At 45.0% G+C, this 24,287-nt stretch overlaps 1 long non-coding RNA gene across 1 annotated transcript; it reads left to right on the top strand.

Moving 5' to 3' along the window:
• The first annotated feature begins 20,445 nt into the window (after positions 1 to 20,445).
• On the top strand, positions 20,446 to 22,242 carry LOC118356052. Its single transcript, XR_004819389.1, has 2 exons — positions 20,446 to 20,955; positions 21,990 to 22,242. It is a non-coding gene; the product is annotated as an uncharacterized LOC118356052 (long non-coding RNA).
• The last annotated feature ends 2,045 nt before the right edge of the window (positions 22,243 to 24,287 follow it).

Raw genomic sequence — 24,287 nt, 5'->3', positions numbered from 1 at the left:
CCCCAAGTTCGGAGGCTCCCCTGACCCTGTGGAAAATCCGCTTACCAGTTAACCAGACAAGGCTGAAGCACTGCCCCCACCTACCCTCGCCAGGGGCCGGGAGCTGCATGATCCCCCCTTGTCCCCCCTTCCCTGCGATCTGAGCCTTGAGGAGGCCCTTCCTGTTGGCACTCCCATTTCCCACCAACTCCCGATCAATCTCCTTGCCCATCCACATCTGTTCCTTCCCCTCCTTGCCTGCTGTGGCTCCCCAGGGTTTCTGGCTGATCTGATTTTGGAGACAAGACTCTGGCGTGTGCTCCTTCCAAGTCGAAACTTTCTTGGTCCCTTTGTCTTGCTCTCCTTTCTTTGCTGCCTTCACTCATTAGAGAAAAACTTCCCATATCACTCCCCACACCGCATGCGCTTCCTTGCCTCCTTACCTCAAGGCCTATCTTTTTCAGAGGGAAGACATTTCTGGGGCGGGGGACAGAGATTCTCTTCTCTCCTGAGCCCCTAACTGTGACTTTCCGCTTGTGCGGGTCTCAGCAGGGGCAGGAGAGCATCCTTCCACCTGCCTGGACCTCCCTTAGAGAAAGGTTAGCTGGCTCACTCTGTAGGAATTTCCTTCTTCTCTACAGCTGTGCCCCTCCCTTCCAACAGAGCCTGGGTGAAAAGGGCCCAGTGTCCTTGCCTTGGGCTGTGTCCCATGGTCAAGGGTGCTATTTAATTTTTTGTCTTGGGCCCGGGAGCCTCGAACTGAAAGGAAAACCACTCTGTGATGGTTTTTTGGCTCAGACCTCTGTAACTTAACCGTGTCAGCGCCCGGCCCGGCGCCCCCTCCCCGCCCCCCCCCACTCCCCGCAGCCAATTCAACACTGATCATCCTTTCCTTTCTCCTCTATAAAATGTTACCTGGCCCTCAGGGAGATTTAGCCTTTTTCTGTGCTCACTTCTCACCTTGTATAAATACGTACTCCCAGTTATTTTATTGGATTGGGGTTATCTCTTAGTGTAGGAGCCACAAATCTAATAAACAGTGCTCAAAAATGTTAAAAGAGCAAATGAAGGAAAAAAAAAAAGGAATGCATAGGCGAGACTGTGAATGCATGTTTCTGGGGGTTTATGCGAGTCTCCGGGACTATGGGATGATGCACGATGTGTCTCTTCTTCAGTGCATGAGTTTGTGGACCATAAGAGGTATCATGTAGCACCTTCTCAAGGTGCACTTTTTACGTGTCTGTGTTTTTAGGGAAATAATGACTGTATCAGGATGATCCTGGCTAAATCTAATTACTATTTTTGTAATAAGGGATAAATAAGCCTTGCTCTTTGTCGAGCTCCTCTTCTGTCATCTGCGAGTGTGGGATTGAGGGTGTATGTGAATGCCTGTATGTGAGTGTGTTGAGGGGGACACATTCCTGGAGAACAGTCTGTTGACACTGTTGGTGAGCTGAGTAATAAGCTTAATTTCCCCGACTTGAAGGAATTTACAACATACTTGAGAGGATTTAGACTCCAATGTAATTGTTCTCATAACATATAATAAAGCACTAAATTACTCATCAAAGACAGTCAGATAATATATATTAAAAAAGTTAATTGTGCAATAAAAATAACAAGCGCTAAAGAAGTCGGTGGGGGAAAGATAAGCTTGGGTAAGAACCACCAGAAAAGTCGTATGAAGACAGGAGTCTTCCTGTCTTCTGTTTTGTTCTCTCCATCATGAAACAGTAGAAGTAACTTTCCTTGACAAGCTCAACAGAACAGTTTTGGGACATCCTAGCTCCCCCTTCCCCAGTCCATAAAAATGTTTTGACCTATTTCTGTTTCCAGTTCCCAGACTGGCTTGATGCCAGTGGCAGTTAGAGGTGAAGCCAGAGTCAGAGAATTCCTTGCTCCAAGCCGGCCTCTTTGTCCCATCAAGGCAAAGGATTGCTTGCAGTTGGTTTCCTGGGGCCCTTGGACTGCAGTCAGAATTCTCAGTGTCTTAAGTATGCTGATCTTCCTTTGTGTAAACACATTTCACACCTGGAACCTGATGATTTGGAAATTGGATACAGGAAGGGCAGTGGTGTGATGCCCCACCTCCAAGATGGTCCCAGTGAACCACCTCCTGCCTTGTCTGGTCCTTTCCCACACTGATAGAAGTGTAACTGGTAGGATATGGTGGAAGTGATGGCATGTGACTTCTTAAGTTAAGTCATAAAAGGCCTTGTGGTTTTTGCCTTGGAGAAGCCAGCCGCCATGTTGTGAGGACACTCAAGGAGCCCTGTGGAGAGATTTATGTGGTGGGGAACTGAGCCTTCATGCCAATGTCACGTGAGGGAGCTAGCTATTTTGGAAGTGGATCCTCCAGCCCCATCGAGACTTCAGATGGCCAGCATCTTGACGGTAACCTCATGGATTCCCTGAGCCAGAACCACCCAGCTAAGCTGCTCCTGAATTCCTAACCCACAGAAACTGTGAGATAATAATTATTTATTATTTTAAGCCATCAAATTTGGGGTAAATTTTATGCAACAACAGGTAACTAATACGAGGGTAATATTCAGATATAAGAAAGGAGGAGAAATAATTTCTAATCAACTTAAGAAGTGAAATAAAATCAACTTTGTTTTTGCAAGAGATAGTTATACCATAAGCAGCTGTGGTCCACGTATGTTTACATTTGTTGGGGATGAGGTGCTGTGATAGGTCAATGTAAAGTTCCCACATTTGGAGAGTCATGTTATAGAGAGTCATGTTATAGAGGATTGAGGCAGACAGCTTGACTGTGGGTTTTGTGTGTGTGTGTGTGTGTGTGTGTGTGTGTGTGTGTGTGTGTGTGTGTGTGTGGTGTTGGAGCTATGGGGATTCCTGTGGTATTCGTATAGTGAGGGATGCTATACAAATTATTTAATAACTGCCATGGCACAAGAAGTAGGCAATCAGAATGGACCATCCACCAATCAGCTCCATTGCTGTAAACGAAGAGTGGAGCCATCCTGCCATCCCTTGGATGCACATCATCAGCAGTGAGTGGAGGTTTTGACATGATCTGGGTGTGGCCAGATTACCTTGGACATTTTAATATAGGTCTTTCCACAAGATGGCACTGATAGCTTTTCCTTATTTCTCTTTGTCGTCTTGTTGAAAAATTTGTGATTTGTACCCTGTTATGGAACATTCCATGACTGAAATCTCACAATTTACCCGTTGATGTTTTGTATTTCCGACAATTCTATCACCTTCGTGGCACTTTAATTCTTCCCTTTAGAGCATTCCAGGAGCACACGGAGACTCCATGTTGGGATGTTGGGGGGTGGCACCTTAGAGCAGAAGCTGTTATTAGGGGAGCTGGAGATGGGGAAGGACAAGTGGCTGGGCTTTGGTTTGTGCAAAGCTATCAACCCCGGGCAGGGGAGAGCAGAATCAGAGAAGAGGGAACACTCAGGTAGCTAAGAGCCACCTGTGTGATGGAAACCCTTCGGGTGAGCTCTCTCATGTCCACTGTTCATGCTGCTACAGCCTTGGCTTTGCTTGGAATCCAAAAGGAAGAAATTACCAAACATCTCAACATTGCAGTTTATATGGAGTAATTGTCAAAATTGGAGGGAACCTCGGAGATCTCCTGGCTTCACCTCTCTGTTTCTAGGTGAGGAAATTAATGGTCACTCAGGTGGTCCAGACTGGGACCTAATCCATTCTATAAAAAGTCACTAGGTCACTAAACTGTGTCGCTAGACCAAGTTACTTAGAAGTTCTAGGTCTCCTAGAACAAATATAGATGTCTACAATAATATAGATCATTAAGGGCTGAGAGGACTGAATACGCTAGAAATGTGCAAAGTCCCTAGCAAAGTGCTGGCACATCACTGGTGCTCACAACACGGAGGCTGCTCTTTCCACCACCATTGTCACAGGATGATTTGGAGCCTGATGAGAATAAATGAAGGGATTACACTTATGTTGAAATATCTCCAGGGTGAGATGGGCACTCATAGGTTGCTGTGGTTGGCAGAATTCTAAGATGACTCCAAAGGCACACACCCTTTCGTGCAAGGATATGGCTCTCATGATTATGTTATGTTACTCGGCTAAAGGGGGCCGCATGGTGAGGTGGCCTCCAGGAACTGAAGTGGTCCCCAGCTGACAGTTACCAAGAAAGCTGGGACTTCAGTCCTACAACGGCAAGGAAGTGAATTCTGTGTCTGAACGAGCTTGGAAAAGGACCTGGAGCCCCCGATGATAGTTGTAGCCACCCATCTGGTGTCTTGATTTCAGCCTGATGAGACCCTGAGCAGAGGATCTAGCTAAACTATAGTCGGACTTCTGACCTACAGAACTGTGAGGTAATAAATGGATATTTCTTTAATAAGTTTGTGGCAATTTGTTATGTAGCAATAGACAAGGAATGCAGAGGCCCTCTTTTCTTTCTTTTCTTATCCTTAACATGCTGGTTGCAATACTAGATCTTTGAGGTTTCTGAATTGTTGTCTTATTTCTTGTGTCTTCCCCCCTTGTTTTAAGTCTTCAGTGCCCCAAACCGTAGACTGCAACAGGTCCGTTTTCCAGTGCAGAGGCAGCAAATACAGTGAATCAAGGGAGTTCAGGAATGGTCAACATCTTATTCCCTCTGGTCACCTAAACAATCGCCTGGCTGTTCTTCTGACTGCTTTTGGACCTTTCTCAAACTATAACCCACAGTTGAGCGGCCTTGGCATCACCTGGGGGCTTTGAGAAATGTGGGATCTCAGGCCCCGCCCCAGAACTGTGAGATCCCCAGGTGGTTCATTTGCACACCTATGCCTGAGAAGCCCTGGTGTAAGAACCCTTTGTCCTGCAGCTCTGTTCCCCCTTCTGCTTGACAGCCCTTGGCAGCACCTACAACATGACCCCAAGAGGCCATGTCTAGGTGTCTCCTCTCTGGAGCCGAGGAGCTTTGGCTGAGCGGGCAGTGGTCCAAGGAACCACCCAGCACAGGCAGAGGCCTAACTGGCCGAGGTCGAAGCTTGAGGTCATTTAGAAACACCCACAGTCCCTGATTGAGACAGTTTATTGCTTTATCTACACGTTAGGAAGATGTCCAAGAAAAATATGCTTAGATGTACATTGTGACTTTCCTGTTTTTGTTCCAAGGAAGGGCTTGGTTCTCAGATTTCCTTTCTGGAGGAATTCTTGAAACATCATTTTCCACTCTCTCCACCTATGAAGCACGTTCCGGGCATGCCAGAAATTGCCTGGTGTCTCATTCTTCAATTTAAGTGCCTCCAGCCTCCCTGCAGTTTGGGGGAAAGGGGAAGGAGCCATGGACCACCCTGTCCCACCCCCAGCCCCCCAGAAGAACTTCTTCCCACCCAGACCCCATCTCTGTGGCATCTTCTCAGGGCGCGTCACCTCCATGGTTGTCTGGACTGGCCTCCACGATCCCAGCCTCTACACATTTCCCCTCTGGACTGGCCTCCGCCATCCCAGCCTCTGCACATTTCCCCTCTGCGCAGTTGTGGTGACTTTCACAGAACACAGATCCCACTTCCAGTTCCCCAGAAACTCCTTACTGCCTTCAAGACAAAACATCCCAACCGTTGTAGACTGCATACAAAGCTCTCCGGGATGAGGCCTCTTGCTAATATATATATACACAAAAAAGGAAAAATGATTACCTATCACCTAATTATATTAGTTGGTATTCAAAGAGAAGCCACTCTATGTTTTCCAAATATAAAGAGAAGCAATATAAGGGCATTAGAGGTTTGCATACCTGTGGGATGGTCCATGGTAGCAAAGGTTCCCAGATGACTGATCTTAGCTCGTGACCTCTAAGTGAGAGGCTCTCAAACACCTTGCCTGGAAGCCACTTTACTATAAAGCTCAAGAACATCTGGAAAATTCCCACCAGTTATCTCGGTCCACAGCACTCATGTGGGGAGTGTCAAGAGATTCACCAGGATGCTGTGTGGAACCTCTCTACGCATTTGTCCAACTCTGGAAAATAACAGCCTCTTCCCGCTTTTGGAAATGTTGTTCCCAAAATCTCCTGTGTAGTGCGGAGGCTTTAATAATGAGGGGGCATTGGTGCTAAATTTACAACAGATGGTTTCTCTAAAGATAACCACATTTTGGTGCACCACCTTTCATAGGTATTTGTGTGTGTATGTGTATATAAGTGAGTAATAGACATATAAAACTCCCTCTTTACTGTGCTCAATCTGTAGATCTATATACATTTCTCCCCTCTGGCTCCTTGAAGGTTTAATGAGCTTGGTTCTCTACTTTTTAGAGCAAGGATTCCCAGCACTGGTTTGATGACACCCTGGAGTGTCTTCATTTATCTCAGGGGGTGCCTTGAAATTCACAAAACAAGATTAATTTAAATTCATTTTCATTTAAAAAAGTAAACAGACATTATATAGTAATTACAGGTACAAGTGTGTGTGTTGAAATCAAACTAATAAATGCTTGCCTTAGAAATCAGCAGAATGGGGGTGGGGTTGGAAGGGATCGTAAAGGTGGTTTAGTTTGACTCTTTTAAAAACATCCCCTCTCATTACTTCCAGGTTGGTATTTCCCCAAATTAATCATGTTTCTCCAATTGGGCGTCAGGGCTGTTGGGGGCCGAAAGCTGCCAGTATGTAGGTCTATCTCCTGTGCTTGCTCTGGGGCCTGGCATATAGTAGGTCCTCAGGAAACACGTTGGGATTGACTGGTTAGGGGGGGGCACAGTGGTGGTGGCTGAGGAGGGTGGATGGCACGAGGGTCCCAGCTCTGGGTAGCGGCTCCATCCAAGTTCCAGGAGAATGTAGATGTCCAGACAGTCCAAGAGAACAGGACCTAGCCTGAGGTTCACTGCCTAATGGGACCGGCCAGAGCTTCTGTAATTGCCTTTCTGTTAACCATTTGTGTGAATCCTCAAAAACGCCTGCTAATATTCCATGTGTACAAATGTCAGTGACTTGCTGCTGAAGGTACAGTCCCCAAGGTCATAGACGCAGGAAGGAATTTTGAATTCTATTCACAAGACTAGTATCTTTGAAGGAACAGAGCTGGTGGTGGGTTCAAATCCTAGCTCTGCCTTTTAGAGCTAAATAAACAAATTGCTTTACCCCTCAGTGCCGTCCTCTATCAGTTGGAGATAATCATAGCACCTACCTCACAGGATGGTGAGGATTAAATGCGTTAATCCATGTGAAGTGCTTTGAACAGTGCTCAGCACAGCGAGAGATCAATAAAGGCTGGCTCTGGTTATCATCATCATCAAAGGAGGCTCCAGGTACTTATCGGGACTAATTGGTAGTAGGCATCTCAGTGAGAGAGCAACTGTGATGTCCATTACCCCTGCCCTCGGCTTGCAGTGTGTTAGTGACCCCATCTGGTCCCAAAGAACAGGTTTGGGAACTCTTCCTGTTGTCCCCCTCTCCCCCGGATGGCGGTCAGAACATCATTTGCCATTTGACAGCTGGAAATTGGGGCAGAAAGTTAATTGTATAACAAGGAAGCAAACAAACAGAACAGAAAGCCACCGCATGCGCAGTCCAGCTCTCAGTGAATCCCCTTGTTGCCCTTGGAAGGGATGCTCTGCTTCATAGGGGAAAAACGGAGCAAACATACCCGGATCCTTAGAATCACAATTGGTAGCAAAGCAAGAAAGTGTCTTTTAGCACAGAGTTTTATGGCCTATCAATCCTTGAAGGCAAGACATCATTAATCAAGAGACAGTTTCAAAATGTGTTCATCATTACCCACTACTGATGAAAAACCCCAACCTCTTCTGGAGAAAATGATTCATGGAAAGAGAGTCTTTGAGGCCATTAAAACACATTCATGATTCTCTTTATTTTAGTGAAAAACTAAGTATACCTTTTCCTCAAATGAGAAAGACAAATCAAGTCTCGTGTCTGATCTTAGCAAAATTCAAATACTGGCTTTGAAATGCCAGTAATTCTATTCAATTCTTTTTCTCTTGTGCAAATACTGAGGGATAGACATTATGTGATTGTTCAGATGTTCAAACGGTTATTTAGGATCAGGGGTTTCTCAAATCACATAGAATTTATTTCTAGAATTGCCTCTGACCATAACAGAAACAAGGTTGATGTGTTAGAGCTATTTATTTGAAATTCGTGATATCCTAAAGACCTTCAACGAGAAAAGATACCCGGTTCACAAGAACTTTGGAAAGTTGGTGGGGAAAAGGTTTTTGTAATGGTTACCTTTGTTTTATAGTGTTTTGGATCGCCAAAGCTATAGTAGCTTTTAGTCTTTTTGGTCCTTGCATTTCCAAAATCCTGTGCCTCTTCATTTTGGGTTACACAGATGTGTATACCGAAGATACCCAAGTGCACAAGGTATTGGGCTATATACTTGAATGAAGATACAGGGGAAAAAAACACAAAACTTATATTTTGGTGCTGCGGGAGTTTGTTACAGCGACAACCCCAGCGAATTGCACCTCCCAGTAGCCACACCCTTACAGAGTCCTCTTCCACGATGACGCTGGGCTCAGCCGCATGACTTGTTTGGCCAACGAGACACACACAGATGTGATGGAGGCAGAGGCTTAAAAAACACTTGCACCCTCAGTGAGCCTTGTCCTCCAGGAACCCTGAGATCACTGGGCTATGAGGAAGCCCAGAAGTCAATACCATGCAACAGGAAAGGGCCGTTGAGTCCAGTCCCCAAGGGTCCCTCAGGCGAATGCAGCTGCACAAGTGATCCAAGACATGACCTGCCGAAGAGTGACCCAGCTAACTCACAGAATCATGACAAGTAATAAATGATTAGGTCACTAAGTTTTGGGGAGATTTATTACACAGAGATACCCAGAAATGACATGTTGCTGTAATAAAATCTTATATTATGTGGCAGTGGCTCTGGGACTGAGAGGCTGGCAGAGGCTGTGAGGGCAGCAAGCCGACTTCTGATGGAGCCCGGAGACCCGAGAGGAGGCTGAGACTGGAGGGATCCCGGGCAACCCATATCACATAGCAGAGCCCCAGCTGGCAGCACTGCCCCCTCCAAGGACCTGGAAGATAGAAAATGCACCTAATGAAGTTGTGGGTTTGGCTTAAGGTTTCCATCTGGGATGCTGGAGGGGTCAATTACCTTAAAAAGTTGTATTTAATAGGGTATGAGGAGAGAGGGATGCACTCCAGAAAGAATTGCTCTGTTCGGAAGCAGAATTTAAGTTGACATGCAGGGTCCAGGGGTATGCTGGGCTGGGAAAGAAAACCACTTTACATTTCCAGTCTCTCCAATTGGCAAAAGATTCTCAAAATAAGAAAGGACCTCAGGATCCAGATCTAACCAAGAGTGGCTGTAAGACTTTGTGAGGACGACAGAAAGATCTCAAATGGTATCTACTGGATTCTCTTAGCTATACAAAAGGGCTTCTAAGAATTTTAAGGGCACTTTTTTCATAGCTCCTTGACATGCTGACCAAAGTAGAGGCGTGTCTGAAAAATAACTGTTGGTATAGCTTTTGTGTAATGAAATGGACCATAGCCTGGTATGTAGAAAGCCCACAAGGTTTATAAGAGAATGTGACCAGCTTAGACTAAATGGTGCAGGAAGCAAGCAGAGAAAAATCACTTAGCGGCGCACATCGGCTATTTGTTTTTGCAAAGGAAGACCATTTCAGAAGGGCAGGGCCAGGCACCTCCAGGGAGTAAAGCCAGCTCTGTGCAAGAACCATTTCCTGCATTCAGAGTTGGAGGCCCTGCAACTTTTGTCCAGCTGGATTTCAAAATCGCTATGGACCAATGACAGCTATGTGGCTATGTTCCTCCCCCTTTAAAGTGGGAGTATCTATTGGGCATGTCCTCTCAAAATTGTATGCTCAATATGTCTGGAGCAGATAACATTTTTTTAGTCCATGGGTCCTGAATGATGAAAAGCCACACCCGAGAAGCTGCATGATGAAATTCACCTCAGCAGCCTCAGCCCATATCTGGACCCGAGACAGATCAGGAGGTCCTGGACTGGAAGTTTGGCACAATGACTGGATGAGATCTTTGGTGGTTTGAGAGGGGTAGTGCATTTTTCAAATGGAAGAAATGTGAATCATTGGGCCACAAGGGGACTGTGGTAACATTGTTAAAGTAATAACCCTCAATGAATTACACCTTGTGGTATCAATGCTTTGAGTAGCCTCCTCCCACAATGACTCTGGCCATGGCTACAAGATTTACTCTGGTCAATGGGACATCAGCACCTGTGATATAAGCAGAGGCTTGAAAACTGCTTTCACTCTGGCTTTGTCCTCTTGGAAGCTGCCCTGAGACAACCATGCTGTGAGGAAGTCTGCTGAAATACCACATGGGGAGAGAGGCCCTGTCACCCCAAACAGTCCTAGTTTAGCCCTGTACCTGGCTAATGCTTCAGCTAAATATGGCTTTATGGGGGGCGGGTGCTTCAGGCAAGACCAATGGAGAATGGCCCAAATGACTCACAGCAACATGAGATATAATATATCGTTGTTTTAAGCCTCTAACTTTGGGATGGTTTACCATGCGGCAATAGATGAATGATACAGGTGTCCTTATTAAGCACCCAGTTACATCAGGTAAATTGTAGAATAGGAGGAGGCTGTATACTTGGGATATATGACTTTCTGAAAGTCATTTGCAGCATTGTGTACAGAATGAAGGACTGATGATGGAGCGAGGATAGATGTTAAAAGTTTCAGCTGCAGGAAAAGATGCTGAATAATGGGATGGAGTCCTTGATGAACATGGAGCAGAAGGGAAAGAGAATGGGCTAGGAAACAGGGAGACCCAGTGCCATGGTAGTTCTGCAAGTTAACTTTGGGAAGGTTACTGAACTTTTGAGTCTTTGCTTCTGTGCTTGTGAAATAGGAATTACATTGTCTATTTATGAGATTACTATCAGGATTAATTATGATAACATATATAGAAATGTGCTGTGTAATGCCTTGCACATGGCAGGTGTGCACTGCATGTTGATCTCTTCTTGAGTTTGCTTTGTTCACCAAACAACATTTCATTGAGGAGTCCACTGGGACCTTGTCCTTGAGGATCATGGAATGACAAATCCAGGAGGAGGAAAGCTGGGAAAACTGGGCCATGATTGCAGAATTGGGGATCTGTTAGCCAACTCCAGGGATAGAGGAGAATTTCTGAATTGGCGTTAGGATTCTCTCATATGTGATTTCCTTGGTCTTCTCAACATAGTGCATTGGTTCAGTCCCTGGAACACTCTTCCTCTCACTTATCAAAATACTTTGTCCTCAGCCCCACTTCCTTGGGGTCCTGCTGAAGTACTTCCTTGTCTTATAAATTGCTGTCAAAATATGAATTCCATCTAGAAGTAGAGTCAGTAACGTGTCTCTGACTTAACCCATGACATACAAAGGAAGGTAATCCTTCTGTAAGAAAATGATGATCTTACTTCTGGGATGTGGCCAACCCAGGTAAAGGCAATGTTTCATCACTCAGATGAGATGGTCCCAAAAAGCCAAGCAGAGGATGCAGTTGGGCACATATTCAGGACATTTCTGGAATAAGGTGCCAGGGGAACTCCTGGCCAACTGGAAGGGCACCATGGTTGCCAATAGTTGTCTAGTTCAGTCTAGTTCCCCTTTCACCTCTGCTGGCCTCCAGGATAGTTTGTGACAACAAGAAATGACCACCATAGTGCAGTGGGGAAAAAGTGTCAATTAACCTCAAAACACAAGATGGTGGAAGAAGAAAAATGTTGAAGCTCTTCCAGGGCAGATTACGAGAAAATTCCCTTAGGTGACTATTCCTTATGGTCTCTTTGGGAAGGGAATTCATCTATTATGAAGGTCCTCAAGATGTACATGACCCACGGTAGACCAGGGATACTTCATCAGCCTCTTCCTTCCCATCTTTTTTTTCCTGATCGTGCTGATTTTCAGACTGGTGTTGGGTATAACTCTTTGGTTTCCTTTTTGGATTTCCATTTGTTGAACAAACTTTAATGTATTAAAGATTGTACTTGGTATTTTACATGCATTTTTCTATTTAATCCTCATGCCTACCCTACATTGAAGATATCACTTTCTCTGCTTATAGAAGATTATGATTTGGAGAGATGGGAAAGCAGATCTGCCTGACTTTCATTCCCTGCACCATGGTGGTAGAGGGTAGGGCAACTGCAATGCCCTTTTTAAAAAGTCTTTTATTTTAATTCCAGTATAGTTAACGTAAATGTTATATTAGTTTCAGGTGCACTGTCTTTAAGTCAAGGATGACTGCACTTCTCTTTGGGAGAACAAATCTCTTCACTGATTAGATTCTGGTTTTTCTTCCTCATGTAAGTCCTGTTGATTACAAAGTGCCTTCTGAAGACTTCTCACAACCAGAACTGCTCAAGTTCTGCTCCAAGTGAGAGCTGATTTGTTTACTCTTATTAATTTTATCTGGTTGAAGTCTTCCTTGCCCTGCTTTTTTTAAAAGGACAGTATTGTTCCATCAAATCATAGAACCATTATTTTGGTGGACTCTTCCTTAAATGTTGTGTTGGTTTTGGGTTTCATAAATTATAGTTCTGGATTTCTTAGATTTTTTTCTGACTGATATTTTCTATGAGGAACAGGTTGGACTTAGGTATGATATTTCATCATTAACCATGTTACACTATTATGTGTTGGAAAAATTTGTCAGGAGTAGCTTTAAGATATCTTATAAATGAATCGATCTTGCTTTGGTCTCTGTACATAAAGCTAGTAATGGGCTAGCATCAGGCCTTGTTAGAAACAGCCCACACAGACTGAAAAACTGAAGAGAGGTTAATAAAAGGAATTATACACAAAGGGAAAAATGAGGTTGAGAAAAGCCTACAAGGTTTCGTATAGGACCTTGGGAGCCATCGCAGCTCCCAGGGCTGAAGAATCCTGGCATTGGAGAGGGCAACTCTATGGAGACAAGAACTGTAGCCTTTGCTTGGAGAATAGAGGCAACCCATGGTGGCCTGGCAGGGAGGGAGCTGGGGGCACAGAGAGCCTAGCCTGTCTATCTTCCCATCCTCTAATCTCTTGCTAATGCCATCCATTGGCTGAGTTTCAGAAACAAAGGGGCAAGGGAGCCTACTTATGCAGTCCACAGGGCCAGTCTCCTGGGGCACAGAGCAGGGGGCGGAGGTGTGCATAGGGGATGAGGAGGCCAGACAGAAGACATTCAGCACAGCTGGGATTCAGGATCCAGTAACTAATGCTTCCATTCAACCTGAGCTTTAGACCATGGAAAGCCTTCATGAGAATGGTCTCCTAACAGATCAGATAGTAATTCCAGTCTTTAAAAAATGGGACAGTGTTCTGCTTCTGCTTCCTCCAGTGCTTCTTTTTAATTCGTTTCTTAATGATTTGCAACAATTTATGTATGATCTAGCTGCACATGCCCCTATTATGAAAAGTATAAAAATAACTATTCTCTATGCTGGTGAAGTAATTTTATTGTCACTAACCAGAAATGGCCTCTCTGTCTTACTGGAAAACAGAGTGGCTTGACTTGGACTTTTCTAAATCCCAAATCATCATTTTTGGCAGATAGTATTTTCAATTTAATTGGCTTGTAGCTGATGATTATATATAGCTGGCTGACTCTTTCAGCTACTAAAGGGTATATTTTGCAACCATTTGTCTCTGGTGGCTTCATGAGAAAATTATGCCATTTTAAAGTAGATATTTCTTGGGTGCATTATTGACATTTGTTTGTTTGTTTGTGGGGCCTAGGAGATTAGTAAAATCTATTTTGGAAATGTTCTCAAGAATACAGAGTAGCATCCATGCCTGCTCAGTAAACACTGGTTGAATGAAGGAGTGAGGAGATTTACTTTTTAGCTTAGATTTTATCTTTCTTTCTTAACTGTTTGTAGGAGACAGTTTCTGGAAACCCTCACATGGAGGTGGGGTGGCCAGCAATCTGGGTCTTGGTTAGGGGCCTTCAGTTACTTTAAGGAAAGTGAAGCTATCTTTCATCCTATTGATTTTCAAGCTCTATGGGCATCTCCTTCATTAACAATACAGATTTCATGCAGTTCATACTCTTGTAAAATGTTGAAATTCAGACATTTCTGCTACCCAATGCCTACCAGTGCTTTAATAAGAAGCATGAGCATGACAGCTAAAGGATATACAGTCCTCTCATTATTCCAGATCAGTAATGGCCAATAGAACTTTCTACAATAATGGGAATGCTCTATAAATGTGCTATAAAGTATGATAGCATTAGCCACCGGTGGTTACTGAATATTTGAAATGTGGCAATTAAGACTGAAGAATAGCATTTATACTTTTTTGTTTTATCTTAAATAATTTGAAATAGCCGTGCATGCCAGTGGTTACTTGCCATATTGGGCAGCACAACCCTAGATATGGTAGATTTTAATCCCTTGATTAAGTCAGACTATCTCTTCTTTGGCTTTCAAAAGAAGAGCATTTATTGGGTTGCAGATTTCTATTGTGTAATTTATGGTGGCTTTAAAACATATTCTCATATTCTTGGACAATCTTCCATCAAACTATGGAGGCTCATCTCCCTGCCCTTGAGTGTGGGTTGGCCCTAGTGACTTGCATCTGGTAAACAGATTGCGGAAGAAGTGATGCCATGTGAGTTTCGAGACGGCTCCAGAGAGGTGGGAAAGCCTGCCTGGCCCTCTCCCTTTCCACCTGAGCTTCCACGTAAGAACTCTGGCTGCTCTAAGACTCCCATGCTGAAGTCTCGTGCAGAGAGCACCTACAGGTATCCGAAGGGGCCCGGCTGTTCTAGCCTCCAGCTACTTCTTAGGCTCCAGATGATTCCAGACCCAGCCACTGTCTGATTGCAGCTCTGTAAGAGAACTTGAGCCAGAACTGCTTGGCTGAGCCCAGGTAGTCCCCAGTGAGATAATACTAAAGGATTGCTATCATTTGAAACCACGATTTTGGGGTCGTGGTAGAGCACTAGATCACCGGAACATTCTTGTATGCAAGGATGAAGCAGAAAACCATTCTTCTTTTTTTCTTTAAATTTTTTATTTTTGTGTTAATCACCATACATTACATCATTAGTTTTTGATGTAGTGTTCCATGACTCATTGTTTGTGCATAACACCCAGTGCTCCACGCAGAACGTGCCCTCTTTAATACCCATCACCAGGCTAACCATCCCCTCACCCCTCTCCCCTCTAGAACCCTCAGTTTGTTTTTCAGAGTCCATTGTCTCTCATGGTTCGTCTCCCCCTCCGATTTCCCCCCCTTCATTCTTCCCCTCAGCAGGAAACCATTCTATGAAACTCTCTGGTGTATTCATTGTTGGGCAATGCCTACCACATCATTTTCTCTTAGATCTTAATATCAGGAAGAGTTGCCCTTTCTTGGACAACTAATGTACTTTTACTTTCATATCTTTTTGCTTTGGTTGCTGGGAAGCTCAAAGGTGAATTCTTGCCCCACCTTTATAACTCAATAGGACTATAGAGAATTTATTTCTGTGTGTTTACTCTTCCTTTGGTCTCATCTTATTATTCTCTTTACCTTTTTTTCTTTTTAAAAACTTCACTGCAGTGTGGACATTGTCAAGCTACTTCCAACAATGGATGCGGGTCATGTTGAGCATTTGCTGAACCGATGTGTGCTGTAAACTCAGCCAGTGGGTTAGTGATGATGGCTGGGAGAACTCTGGCATTTTATCACTCTCAGGTGGCCTTAGTTCATAGGAAGGAAATGAAACTCTGAGAAGCAGAGTGACAGTTGAGGGGTATGTGGAGCTGATGGACAACAAAAACTCAGCCCAGGTGAAGCTGGCTTACCACCCACTCACCCACATGGTGTCCGTGGGTCAGATACTGGTTCCTTACAAGGGGCCCACTCTGGGGATGGGACAGTGGTACCAAGGTAAATAAGACCTCGATGAGGGACTGACCCTCAAGATTGTGCCCAGTGGGAAATAGTACACATGTGTAAACATGAAGTCATATGTATCATAAACGATGCACGAATTCAGAATAGTGAGGGATCACTTGCAAATGGAGGATCATGGGATGCCTCACGAAAGAGTGCTGCTGGGCCAGGCCTGGATGGGGTGCTGTGACTCACCTGTGTAGACACCCATGGACAGGATGAAGGGCAGGCAGGACTAGCCGCAGCGGGTTTCATGCTGGGAATGCTGGGCACTATGGCATTTGGCCAGGAAGATATTTTGAGCAGCAGAGATTGTGACATGTCCCAAATTATACTATGCAAGTACTTGCTTACTCTTCTGTTTATGAAACCAGCTCTGTCCAAGGGCATGTGACCTGCACATGTGGATGGGATGGACTCAGAGAGAGAGACAGATGCTAATTAAGGCTTCCACAGAGCTGACTGCTCAGAAAACCCAACACATGGGGCTATGTTCTGAGGTAACTGCTTAAAACCTTTTATCAACAAATAGCACTTTGGCTTCAATGTGGAGAGAATGCTGGAAGAGATTCTACCGCCTTGAGCAGCCATGCAAACAGAGAACATCTCAGGACACGTCTGCGGAGCCCAGCAGTGTGCTCACCTGCTTCTGAGTGTCTTTTCTTTCTTGTAGCCTCCTTGTGACTATGGGAGCCTTGTGTTCTGTTGCCAGGACGCCCAGCAGAGCTGAAGAGTGGGGCTTTGTGGGGACAGCTCTGAAGTTCCTTCCTGTGCTTGATTGATTGGTTACAACTAGTAATAGGTGGTTTTCCTGAAAGTCCACAATTGCCTCTTGAAATAGGAAAACCCCAGGTCAGATGGGTAGGATATTGTTAATGGTGTGAAAACTTTTTCCGGGCCATTAAAACAAGATCCTTCCCCTTGCCTACAAGTGAAAGTTTAAACAAACTTCCTTTCTTGGTTAGGATAACAAAAAAAACAATGTCTGATTACAGCAAAATCCAATGCCATTCTGCCAGATTCTTCTGGGCACACACAACCCCCAAAGGGCAGGACCCTGCCAGTGTCCAGACTCGGAATCCAACCTCTTGGGGTCCTTCCCACAGAGTGCTTCCAATGGTGTTAAACCACCCATAATCGCAGCTGCTATATTCGCTTTGCACTGTGCCATCCAGCCTATAAATCATTTTCCTATTTGGTGTCTCATCTAATCCTAATCACAGCTCAATGAGGTGAAGATTACTCTGCTACTTTTGCAGAGGAGAAAACTGAGGACTGGATAATTTAAGCATCTTATCCTAAATCTCAGGGCAGTATCAGTGGAGGGGTTTCCATCTGGTCTTGAGGGTCGAAGACCATTTGTGCTCTTGAGCAGGGTCTGAAGAGGCGAGTCAGGTCTGGGAACCACAGGTGGAAGGGTGACCACAGAGGTACATTGGGCAAACATCTGATCATCTGAGCAACCGTCTAAAAGGGGCAGCCTTTTACCAGCCTTCCTTCTGCCCGGGAAGGTCATGAATTGGTATAAGAGATCCCCGGATCCAGAAGTGACCAAAGTTATCGTGTAGTTCAAATCCTTCTTTTTTCAGATGAGCAATCAGAGGCCCAGAGGACACAAATGTCTTGCGGAGACTCACACAGCCAACTGGTGCAAGCTGAGACTGTTCCCCAGTTTTCTGGATCTTATGCAGGAATTTCTCCTGCTTCCCCTGAACACTCTTCCTGCCACACTCTCTCCTTGGATGAGGTAGAAATGCGTTTACAAGGAGAGGCAGTTGGGCGTCCCTTAGGTAAGCGAGCTCATTCAACAATGGCTGGTATTCATCAGTGTGCCGGGTCTGTTTATTGACTTCACATACCTGATTTGTAATCTTCAGAAGGACTCTGCAAGTGTTGTCTCTGTGAGGAGATGAGCTAGGGATGAGGAGGGGCTTGGAGGGAAAATAGGAGCTTTCTCTGCTGTGCTGTGTGGCCTCTGTAATAATTTATCTCTTGTCCTAGAAAACAGAATGTCTGCTTTTTTTTTTTTAATATGGCCAAGTATCATTTTTGGGAAACCATTAAAATTCAAGTTGTCTGTGTTTATTCCTAGAACTATATTTGATTAAAAGGGAGATAAGGGAGACGAATCAGTTATCCCTTTCAGACAGCGTCCTTAGAAGCCTTGATTTTTTTTCTCTTGTGAAGGAAAACCAACAACTTTTTAAAAAGCTGTAACTCAAGTCATATGCTTAAGGATTTCTTTTTTAGAAGAGAGACTTTTTTTAACCCCTATTCATCTAGAGTGCTGGGGGGCAGAGCTCTAGAGGCTCTTTTATATTAATTAGTTCTTCCCTTCAAGTACTAATACCTTCAGGAGCACAAAGCATATTCAACATTTATATCTCCTTTAGACTTTCTCTGGTGCACCTGCTTTCCTCTTAGCATCTGTGACAAGCCTTCTAAATTAAAAAAAAAAAAAAAGCACCTTTTTTTTTTTTTAAAACTTGGACAACTTTGAGGAATGGAGAGATATGAGTGCCATGCCTCCGAAGAAGAATGTGGACCACAGATGGGCAGCCTGGGATTGCTTGGCACTGGAGAACCAGCAAGGAAGTGTGCCAGAAGGTGGAGATATGGAACTGACAGAGAGGGAGTTGGGACAGTGTCAAAGTGAAATTTCTCCATTTCCATTTTTTTCCCCTGACCCCTCATGGCTATTCCTGGCCAGTGTGCCCCCCAATTCTGACACGACATAAGTGTCTAAGTACCGGCTAGCAGTTTTGACCGTCCCCAAGCACCACACTGAAATGTTATGTTGTGCCTTTCAGTGTGATTCCACACATGTGCCTCTGTCATTCGACTCCATCCCTTCTCACACGGACCCTCTGCTTCTACCTGCACCACCCAGAAGGGTCACATCCTAGATTGCCCCCACAGAACTGGAGGAGGAGCCTCTCCCACTGAGAGCAGGTACCTCAGTGTCAAACCCATTGTGATGATGACTCCAAATCTGATGTTGCCGGCTTCTGGTGCCTGTGGGTTTCCTGGTTCCTAACTGCTGGCTGGGTCTTTAACATCCTGAGAGGTTAATCTTGACTCCGGAGAGGTATCTGATTCCTGACTGTTCATTTGGCTTCTGAGCCCTGTTGGCTTTCCCCATTTCCAACCCCTACCTGTAATTCCCAGATTTGTTCTATTTTTCTGCCTGGCTTCCCACCCTGGCTCAGGACCCCTCATGAGCAGCAGTCCTGACCAATAGGGAGATTCCATCTCATTGAGCAGCCAAGTAAACAAGAGGACCATGGAACGGTCAACAACCTCATGTTACCATCTAGCAACTGGCAAAATTCTCATGGCCTCTTTGATGATGGAGCTGTTTTATACGGAATGAGAGTTCAAAGAATGCTTGAACAAAAGAAATATTTTGTAACCAAGGAGCAATAATTGTTATTCTTGCCAGTTGTTGAGTTAGCTAGGCTTCTATAAATTATAACATAGTGTTGGAAATTTATACTGAGTTCCTGTGGTGGCCTGAAATTGGGGTCAGCTCACCTCTCCAAAGAAGACCAGACATGTTCCTGTGATGTGGGTTCATGAATGATAATTTTGATTGCTTCTTCCTCATTCTAAAAGTGAACAAAACATTCTAAAAGTCAGTTTCCCCACAGAGTCTAGATTTTTGACGTAACTTTACCTGTGTGAAATCCCAACTTACTTAATAGGGTATTATCAAAGGAAGGGGAATTTCCCATCCAAGATAACTAACCCAAATCAAAACAAAACTCAATATCTGATTCCAGCAGAGCTCTGGCACTTTGTCTCACAGGTTTGTCGAGAATATATAACCATGGATAATTTCTTCGGCAAAGGAGACTGGATCAACTATTAACCATTTTCTGGGAATACATTAGGCATATGCAAATTAAGGTAGGGGGGGTCCTTGGGGTCCCTGGGTGGCTCGGTCAGTTAACTGTCTGCCTTCTGCTCAGGTCACAATCCCGGGGTCCTGGGATCATCGGGCTCCCTGCCCAGTGGGGAGTCCGCTTCTCTCTGCCCCTCTCCCAGCTCGTGCTCTCACTTTCTCTCTCTCTCTCTCAAATAAATAAATAAAATCTTAAAAAAAATAGGGTGGGTCCTCAAATATCGATTCTTTCAGATCACTGTTCTTAAGAACTCACGTTGAGCTTATTTCTAAATGTATGACTTTATGGCAGTTAAGTCAATGAGTCAATGCCAACTCTTGGAGTCTATGATTTTAAGGGCATGTCATCAACCACAGTCCTAACCCAAATCAAGCAATTTCAGGTGTGGCTCTCAAAGTTGTTGAACTCTACAATGTCATACTTGACTATAGGCGTAGCAGTGTTTGCACTGCAGGGACTTGGGGGGTTGCTGGGAATGCTGGCCTTGGGAAGGATTTGGGATGGTGCTTTGCAATCCTGTGACACACCAGTGTTCCTTCCCGTCATCAACTTGGCATTGGCTGGATCAACAACAGAGCACTATTCCTGGTTAATGTTGAAATTCTCTACTGTCTTTTGAAATCCTAAGTAAAGATTTCCTCCCATTGTGTAAATCAAGAAGTCTGATGAAGTATTATGTTTGGCATTCTGCTTCTGGAAATCTCTCTTACAGGGGCCACCTATAGGTGCACAAGAGTGGCTCGAGTGACCATTAGTGCTGATGGTACAACAGAGGGTGCAAGCCGAGTCTTCGTGGCAATAAATCCCATCCTCGAGGAACAGAGGCAAAGATAAGCAGGGGCATGTCTAAGAGGGATGCAGCAACAACTCAGAGATCGATCACTCAGACAACCAAGGTTGTAGAGAGCAGAATGGGAACACCAGGAAAGCAATCCCTGATAAACCAGTGCAGTAATTGGAAGTGTTTCTGAGGGTGTGAAGGCGGACTGGGGAGGCCTCCAGGGTGAGATAAGGCAAGCAATCAACATGTCAAGGTAATTTGCTAGCAGTTCTGGCTTTGGGTTGAGGTGTATAAACCTGCCTGCTGTGATGTATGAAGCCTGCTAACCTGAGGAAGCTGGGCCACAGAAGGACGATAGCAAAGTGGAGGCTGCTTGGGACTGACAAGAGGGACCACCTGTCTCTACAAATGTGACATCTGTCCCGATGAAGGCAGACCCTCATTACAAAGTGCGTACACGGCCCGCGGGGTGGGCATGGCCTCCATCGAGGACAGCAGGGCGTTTCTCACTTCCCTTAATTGTGCAAGTGGTTCTTACGGACTGATGCTCTCAAAAGCTGCAAAATGGGTCTAAAGGCTTCGTGAAAGTTCATCTGTACTGGCCAAAGGGACACTAACTTTAACTCTCTGAACCCGCACGAACTTTACATACCCCTGGCTGTCTCACTTGAGCCCACCCAGATTATGTACCACTCTTCACTTTGTTAATCTCCCACCTGACTCTGCATGCTTCCCGCTGTCCTGCTAAGCTCACACCTACTGTACATACCCCTCACCATCTCGATTTCACGTCCATTGTGTGCTGAGCTCAGCTGAGATCTCACAACCCAGCTCACTGACTTTATACAGATTGTGGATTGCTGTGAAAGCATTTGCTTTTTGCCCCCTCAATATCTATTTTTCCATTCTGCCTCGAAGTAAACCCTGGTTCATCGCCCTTACGTTTGGTTACAAGCAAAGTCTGGCCAATGGTATTTAAGCAAAAGTTGTGGGTGCCTGGGTGGCTTAGTTGGTTAAGCGTCTGCCTTCCGCTCAGGTCATGATCCCGGGGTCCTGGGATTGAGCCCCACATCGGGCTCCCTGCTCAGCAGGGAATCTGCTTCTCCCTCTCCCGCTCCCCCTGCTTATGCTCTGTTTCTCTTTCTGTCAAATAAAAAAATAAAAATCTTAAAAAAATAAACAAAAGTCATTAGGTGGGACTTCTGGGAAGGTTCCTTGAAAGTGGACAGAATGCCAGGGCATAATCTTTTGTCCTTAGTCTTTTTTTATCTTTTCTGCTAGTTTTGAAAACAGATATGATGGTTTAGATCTCATCAGTCATCTTGTAACTTTGAGAACGGGAGTCACCGAGTAAGAATGGTTGGTTCATAAGTTCGAGGAAACTTAGGTTCTTGACAACTTTGTGGAAATACATCACCACCCTCTGTGCCTTGTATCTTTTGATTTCTTGTATGTGACAAAATGAACACTTTGTTTTGCTTAGGCTGCTGTATTTGGGCCTCCATTACTACAGCTGGATGCAATTTCTCCGGACACAACCCTCACCATGCTTCTGAGTCCACCCTGACTGTGCACCTGCTCTCCAGCCCCTCGGCCAGTGTGCGTCCTCTGCATATTATCATCTGACCATGATGTTGCATAAGTGGGACAACCGTCTTTTTTGTTTTTAATGCCAAGATGAGTCTGTGCATTTTCCTTTCAGCTTATCCAGTTGTATAAAGTGCAATGGATCAGACTCTCTGAGGTTCATAAATCACATTCTATAAATGTTAATGGAGCAAGTGAAACCAGTACAGCAGAGTTTACACAGAAAGCAGCAGTTAGGTGGTACAGAGAGGTTTGGGAATCAGTGATTCTTCCTTCTCTGGGTAAGCACCGAATCATGTTGTACTGGTACTTCTGCACCATGGAGGGTGGCATGGGATGAGGTTAGCAGTGGCAGGCTTTATGACTTCCTAATGTAAAGCTGAGTCACACCCACTACAATTCCCAAAGGGTTATATTTGATAAAAAAATACACACTAATTTTTTACCTTGTCTTGAACCTCTCCCCCTAAAAATCCAGGAGAAATAAAACTCAAGATAGGGAGATTACAGCTGGAAGCCAGGCAGTGGGCAGATGGGCTGCCCAACAATGGGGCCATGATGTGAATGTTCCCCTGGGGGGGCGAACAGCAGGGGCTACCTCATCCCACCTGCATGGGCTCGGCTGCTGGCAGAGCCCTTGGGCCAGCACTGTGGTGAAACTCTTGCTTTGCTTCCAGTGCCTCCTTTTTCTTTTGGGGAAAGCCCCTCCCCCAGGCTTCAGCATAGTTGGGGGGCGGTCCTTTGAGAAGACAAGTATTGAGGGGAGGGGCTCCTCCACCAAGGGCTCTTCAGGTGGTAAAGAGCAAGGTGGAAAAGGGTGTGATTGGAATCTTTAGGAAGGAAATGGTTCTGTAGGCACAAACCAGCTTGTCGTGTCCCATCAGAGCTAGGAGGCATGGCTTCAAACCTGCAAGCAGTAGATTTGGGATAGCAACGAAAAGATGATTTTAACTGAGGCGCTTTTGGGCGTCTGGACTCCGCACTTCTAGGCCTCTACTCTTCTCGCCCCGTCGAAGTGCCTAGGAGTGGTGAGGGTGGGTCTGCATGAGACACTTCTTCACTACCAGCTGTGACTGGCAGGTGGGGCCTGTGATGCTTCGGTGGCCTCAGGTTATTTGTCAGACCTGGGGTTCGGGGGAGTCACATGTGTGAGTCATGCTCACCCCCTCATTTTGCTCCATATTGATTCCACAGGCATTGACATTCACACATTCATTTCTCTGAAAAAATAACAAGGAGAAAACAATAAAAATGATTTTTCAGTGATGGATTTCCTGTCTTCTGCACCTCAGGAGTCCTACGTCCTGCCCACCTCAGCCTTTGGATATCATTTCTTTCTTTCTCTTTCTTTCCTTCCTTCCTTCTTCTTTCTCTTTCTTTCTTTCTTTCTTTCTTTTTCTTTCTTTCTTTCTTTCTTTCTTTCTTTCTTTCTTTCTTTCTTTCTTTCTTTCTTTCTTTCTTTCTTTCTTTCTTTCTTTCTTTCTTCTTTCTTGCTTTCTTTCTTTCTTTCTTTCTTTCTTTCTTTCTTTCTTTCTTTCTTTCTTTCTTTCTTTTCTTCCTTCCTTCCTTCTTCTTTCTCTTCTTTCTTTCTTTCTTTCTTTTTTCTTCTTTCTTTCTGCTTTCTTTCTCTTTCTTTTTTTCTTTCTTTTCTTTCTTCCTTTCTTAAAGATTTTATTTATTTATCTGAGAGAAAGAGCACAAGCAAGGGGAGCTGCAGAGGGAGAGGGAGAGGGAGAGCTCTCTGCTCCCGCTGAGCAGGGAGCCCGACGTGGGGCTCGATCCCAGGACCCCAGGATTGGGACCTGAGCTGAAGGCAGAGGCTTCACAGACTGAGCCCCGCAGGTGCCCCCGGATATCATTTCTACGTGGACAACAGACCCCGTAACAAAGAAGCTGTTGCTTCAAGTGTTCACTCTTTCCAGTCTGTGCTGTGATATTGCTGGTTGGTAGGGACAGGTCACTTACCCTGCTTGGGCCTCAGCTTCCTGGTTTGTAAAATGAAGGCAAAACTTGCCCTGAGGACAAGTCACTCCCTTAAGCCACCAGCAAGTGGGCGGCAGAGACTAGGTCTCCCGATCCCCTTTGCTTCTTTCCTCATGACCCCAGTAGCTCACAGCTTGTTGTGAAAGTCAGATGAGGTGAGGAGCTGAAAGGCATTTTATGTTTTGAGAAGTGACGTGAAGATCAGTGTGAT

The sequence above is a fragment of the Zalophus californianus genome, chromosome 10 (assembly GCF_009762305.2).
Source record: "Zalophus californianus isolate mZalCal1 chromosome 10, mZalCal1.pri.v2, whole genome shotgun sequence".
In the NCBI taxonomy this organism is placed as follows: domain Eukaryota; kingdom Metazoa; phylum Chordata; class Mammalia; order Carnivora; family Otariidae; genus Zalophus; species Zalophus californianus.
The sequence above is the reverse complement of the archived record's forward strand: the minus strand, read 5'-3'. Positions and strand labels throughout refer to the sequence as shown.